This window comes from Cervus canadensis, chromosome 15 (assembly GCF_019320065.1).
Source record: "Cervus canadensis isolate Bull #8, Minnesota chromosome 15, ASM1932006v1, whole genome shotgun sequence".
NCBI lineage: Eukaryota > Metazoa > Chordata > Mammalia > Artiodactyla > Cervidae > Cervus > Cervus canadensis.
Window position 1 is genome coordinate 68586543 of NC_057400.1, and position 6000 is coordinate 68592542.

At 39.2% G+C, this 6000-nt stretch overlaps 1 long non-coding RNA gene across 1 annotated transcript in view; it reads right to left on the reverse strand.

Moving 5' to 3' along the window:
- The window catches only part of LOC122453573, a 47884-nt gene extending 42666 nt beyond the window's left edge, over positions 1-5218 (reverse strand). Inside the window, exons 1-3 of the long non-coding RNA XR_006273108.1 lie at positions 4424-5218; positions 3948-4188; positions 3438-3519 (exon numbers count right to left, since the gene is read on the reverse strand). This is a non-coding gene — a long non-coding RNA (uncharacterized LOC122453573). The remainder of the gene's footprint in view (positions 1-3437; positions 3520-3947; positions 4189-4423) is intronic.
- Between the last annotated feature and the right edge of the window lie 782 nt (positions 5219-6000).

Here is a 6000-nt window from a genome sequence, read left to right on the forward strand (position 1 = left end):
TCCCATTTCAAAACTTATCACAAAGTTATAGCAATTAAGACAGTGTGATAGTGGCATAAGGACTGACATTTAGATCAACACAACAAAACTGAGAATCCAAAAACAAACCCTCATGTGTATGGCCAACTGATTTTCTACAAAGGAGCTAACCAAGACAATTCAAAGGAACAACTAGATATCTACATACAAAAGAATGAAGTTGGATTCTGACCTTGCATTATATAGAATCATTACCTCAAAATGAATCAAAGACCTAAATATAAAAGTTAAAATTACAAAATTCTTAGAAGAAAATATAGGAATAAATCTTTGTGACCATAGATTGGGCAATAGTTTCTTAAATATGACACCCCAAAGCACAAACAACAACAAAAGAAGATAAATTGGACATCATCAAAATTAAAAATTTTGTGCTTCACTTCAACAAAGTAAAAAGACAACACATAGAATGGAACAAAATATTTGTAAATCACTTATCTGTTAAGGGACTTATACCAGAATACATAGAGAATTCTTAAAATTTAACAATAAAAATAAATCACCCAATTAAAAATAGGCAAAGGACTTTCTTCAGAGAAGATCTACAAGTGACCAGCAAACGCATGAAAAGATGGTCAACAACATTTGTCATTAAGGAAATGAAAATCGAAATCCTTTCATTCTGGAATCACTTCAGACTCACTAAGTCTATAATCAAAAATTTGGACAATCACAAGTGTCAGCAAGGATGTGGAAAAATTAGAGCCCTTATTCTCTGTGAGTGGAAATGTAAAATGATGCAGTCTTGTGAAAGACAGTCTCAGTTCCTCAAAAAATTAAACATAAGACTTACTATATAATCTGGCAATTCTAGTTGAAAATACACGTTCACACAAAAACCTGTACACTAATATTCATAATAGCTAAAAAGTGGAAATAACCTAAATGTCCTGATGAATGGATAAGCAAAATGTAGCATATCCATAAATGGAATATTATTTGGCTGTAAAAAGAATTAATATGAATGAAACTTAAAGCATTATTCTGAGTGAAAGAATCCAGACACTGAAGGTCACTTCTTGTATGATTCCATTTATATAAGACATCCAGAGTAGGCAAATCCACAGGGATAGGAATTTGCTTAGTAGTTATTTGGAGAAGGGACACTGGGAAGTAACTATTATTGGGTATGGGATCTCTTTGGGCTGATAAAAATGTTCTGGAATTTTGGCTGACAATTGTACAACTTTGTGAATATACTAAAAACATTGAATTGTATGCTCTGAAAGGGTAAATTTTTTGTTATGTGAATTACATCTCAATAAACCTATTATAAAAAAGAAAGAAAGAAAGAGAGAGAGAAAGGATGAGAGGAGGTAAGGAAGGGAGGGAAGAAGGGAAGAAGAAAAATAAAGAGAGCTACATAGATACTAATCTGTGATGGTTAGGTCACCATCATCCTTGACAGCTTCAATATTGTCAGGTATTTAGATTTATTAGGTTGTATTTAGTTGTGCTTTTTCTTTCTTTCATTCTTTTTTTTTTTTAATATTGAGGTTTCAGTCCAAGTCATCCAGCCAAATAGATTCTCAAACATGTGTTTCCAACATATCAGAGTCCCTGGCCAAATGATCCGGATTCAGCTAGGAAATCGTAACCCAATTCATTTTAGCTACAGATTAACAAGCACACGAGCCTGGAGAGAATAGGTTCCCTTTAGTGCCAGGTTAATTGTAATGGTGACTGCAGCCATAAAATTAAAAGATGTTTGCTCCTTGGAAGAAAAGTTATGACCAACCTAGACAGCATATTAAAAAGCAGAGACATTACTTTGCCAAAAAAGTTCCATCTAGTCAAAGCTGTGGTTTTTCGTATGGATGTGAGAGTTGGACCATAAAGAAAGCTGAGCACCGAAGAATTGATCCTTTTGAACTGTGGTGTTGAAGAAGACTCTTGAGAGTCCTTTGGACTGCAAGGAGATCCAACCAATCCATCCTAAAAGGCAATCAGTCCTGAATATTCCTTGGAAGGACTGATGTTGAAGCTGAAACTCCAATACTTTGGCCACCTGATGTGAAGAATTGACTCATCTGAAAAGACCCTGATGCTGGGAAAGATTGAGGGAGGGAGGAGATGGGGATGACAGAGGATGAGATGGTTGGATGGCATCACCAACTCAATGGACATGAGTTTGAGTAAACTCTGGGAGTTGGTGATGGACAGGGAAGCCGGGCGTGCTGCAATTCATGGGGTCGCAAAAAGTCAGACACGACTGAGTGACTGAACTGAACTGAATAATAATAATCAGTGTAAAAGTTAGAATGAATAACAAATGGAATGAAACACACAGACATTCAAACATATCTTGAGGAATATCCCTTTATATCACCATATTAAGAGTTCAGTTCAGTTCAGTCGCTCAGTCGTGTCCGATTCTTTGTGACCCCATGGACCGCAGCATGCCAGGCCTCCCTGTCCATCACCAACTCCTGGAGTCCACCCAAACTCATGACCATTGAGTCGGTGATGCCATCCAACCATCTCATCCTCTGTCATTCCCTTCTCCTGCTCTCAATCTTTCCCAGCATCAGGGTCTTTTCAAACGAGTCAGCTCTTCGCATCAGGTGGCCATAGTATTGGAGTTTCAGCTTCAACATCAGTCCATCCAATGAACACTCAGGACTGATCTCCTTTAGGATGGACTGGTTGGATCTCCTTGCAGTCCAAGGGGCTCTCAAGAGTCTTAGGAATATAAAAAAGGAAGTGTAGCTGTATGGTGATTTTGGGTGGTTATGCAGCACCTTTCTTTTGAATTGCTCAGACTGCTTAATAGCATTGACTTTAGCAGTTGTCACAGCATCCTTTTGGGTGGCAAGCATTGTGCTAATAGCACTGTTCAACTGCAGGTCAGACAACCAAGGGACACAGGTTATCACAAGTCTAGAGGACAGGTATGCACGAAGTTCAGATGGCCCATCTAAAAACACTTTACCCACACCTGACCCAAGTGGCATCTTCTCGGACTGATCATCTCTCAAACCAACGGCAGTTCTGAGTTCCTGTTACTCTGGATTTTCCGAGTGTATCTGCCATTTCCTAAACAGATGGTCAGTATCACACTGTATCACTGTTTTTGATGGTAATAGAAATCACATAGCTAACACTTCCTGAAGAAACTGGATTAGATATTGAAAATTGGACCCTGGGCTTTTTTAAAATTTGATTTCCTGTTTCATTTCCAGAAAGTCACAGGAATATTGAAAGTCTATCAAGCATATTTTGAAATAGATTAATAGCTACATTTGTTACCTGACATGTACTCTGAACATTTTAGAAGTACCTATGGTACAAGACATGCTTCTTTTTGATAGCAAAAATAGAGAGGCCAAGAGTATAGTATGGCTTATACATTTTGGGGCTCAGTTCCCTGTGTAAAATAAAAGTTAGGACGAACTCACCTCTTAAGTCCCATGCAGCTATTTGATTTGGTGACTGTGATGGCGATTTTCTCTGGTCAGCTCAAAACTTAGGCAGCAATACCTGTGTAGGGATAGCATTCAGGTTATTTACCAGTATATTCCCCATGCTTAACACAGTGCCTGGCACATAGCACATGCTTAAAAATATCCTTTGAGTAAACACACATCTACAGTATTTTGTTTTATAAAATTTTCTCTGACTGCAAAGCACTACAGTTGAAGTTGAATTTATCATAACAACCTCTCCCAGGAATATATCTGTTGTATTGCTAATGTATTTTTTTCCCCCAGATTTCTTTCATTCCTAATTACTCTGACTGACCATTCACAAAAGGGTATTAAGCTTTGAAGATTTCCAAACCCCTCTGGTGAGGGAATGTCTATAAGTGTTCATACGTTTCTCACTAAATTTTAAAAGGTTATTCATATCTGCAGTACTTTTTGGCATTTTAACGAATAATAACATATTCATATTACATCAACACTTACTTCATTGTTTTTCCTTTAAAAATTCTTTTTAAAAAATGTCAACATCTTCCCTGGCTTTATTTCGTTCATCTCCATTAGTTACCAGTGCTGACTCTTTTTTATGGCCAGTCTTTCTCCAGGAAACTTAGAGGAAGGAGATGACCTATTTGTCTTTGATTTTTGCTTCTAAAGATGCTCCACCAAAGAACAGAAACTCCTTATAGAATGCATACGCTTCAGGGGCATCTGGCTCTGCCTTTAACTTGACAAAAATAAAATAATAAAGTTACGTTTTTCCTTCACACATTTAAAAGCCAGAAATAGATTCAGACGTACATTTTTCAATCCATGTGCCAACCTAACAAGCCGAATGAAACAGACTGCAGCGAGCAGGGCCACCTCCAACCACCCTCGCCTACGCTCTGCCTCCCTCCCGGGGCCCAGCCTCCCGCAGCCCAGCCCCGAGCCCGCCAGCTGCTCCCGCGGCAGACGCACACCCGCCTCTGGGGCTGCTCCTGGGAATCATTGAAACCAGAGCATCACGGCATGACTGTAGACCAGCTCCTTTGACACCACGGCATTTCTGAAGATTATTTACTCTTCAGGCTCTTCACACTTGTCAAGAATGGATTGGGGGATGCCCCGGGACAGCTGTGATGGGCTCAGTCAGTCTCCTCTGAGAACAGAAGTCAAGCACGTGTTCTAGGTTCCCAGAGAGACGGCCCAATGTGTGCCCGGGGACATCTACTACTGTTTTTTCACCCTTCCAAGATGTTTTTCTCCCAGGCTTCTGAGAATTTAAAGCCCAGCAGGGTAACATGGTTTTAACTAGCAACATATATGATTCACATTTTTTCCTTCGAAAATATAAAATCAGTTCTATTAAGTTTGTGATCACACGAGTTATTGAGTGATAACTCTGGCCCGAGCTGGGCAGATCAGTCTTCCTCACTTGAGTTTGAAATCAAGACAAAAATGTTCATCTCAGTCTGTCCTGGTTTCTCCAACAGAAAAGATGCACCAAGGAACTGTGAATCAACTGTGCTTGGGGCTGTGCACCCTGAGTCAGTAAAAATACCTGCAAAAAAAGAGGAAAGAGACATCTACAGAGAGAGAAAAGCAGAGAGGAGAAAGGCAGCATGCTCCCCAGCTTCCTACCGGCTCCCCGGTTCTTGATTCTAGTCCCTCAGGAGACAGGGCTGCCTCCACCCTTGGCACACTTCTCTTAAATGCAATGTTAAATCTGTGATTGTTGTGTAGTCACCAAGTCATGTCTGACTCTTGGTGACCCCATGGTCTGGAGACTGCGAGGCTCCACAGTGTTAATAGTCATTCTTAAAATATTGACTGCACAAGTTTTCTGACAACAGAGCACAATTATAGTCCTTTTTATCAAATTCAGTTATTCAAACTCTCCACAATTTTACAATACAGACATAATCCTACAATATATCTAAATAGAAAAAGGTATGTTTTTGGTTAAGAATGATGCCGAGCATCACTTGCAGCCGTGCTAACCTACCAAATCTCACCTCCTCAGAAAAAAACCACTTAATTCACCAAGTATTTACTGGGCAGCTGCTATCCACTCTATACCAGGTCAAAGGTTGGAGGCTTGAAAACCATTCAGACACAGAGCTCTGGGTCTAGGGTAAATTAAATAAGGGAAGTGTACCGCATTGCCCCGAGGCACACTGGAGAAAGGATTCATTCTCTTTTAACTTTGTTTTCAGTGAACGTCTCAGTGTTAAGAAATGATAATCCTAGTTTGCAGATTTTATTTGATTCCTATTTCAAGAAGCCAAGCATGAGCATCAGCTATAAAAATCTCAAGAATGTTTAGGGTTTGACCAAAATTCCTTCAAAGATGTTGGATGAGTGTTGTAGAGTTCTGGATGAGGAATAAACAGCATCTTCCAAGATGTTTAATACCCAACCAGATGAAATAGATTACACACAATTTAATTTCCTTCCTCTGACTGTATAGAATCAGCAACTTTGATATGAAGTTGAACTTTTTAACCAGGCTATGTTGACAGTAAAGCAAAGTCCTATTTGTCAAAATTCATTTAGA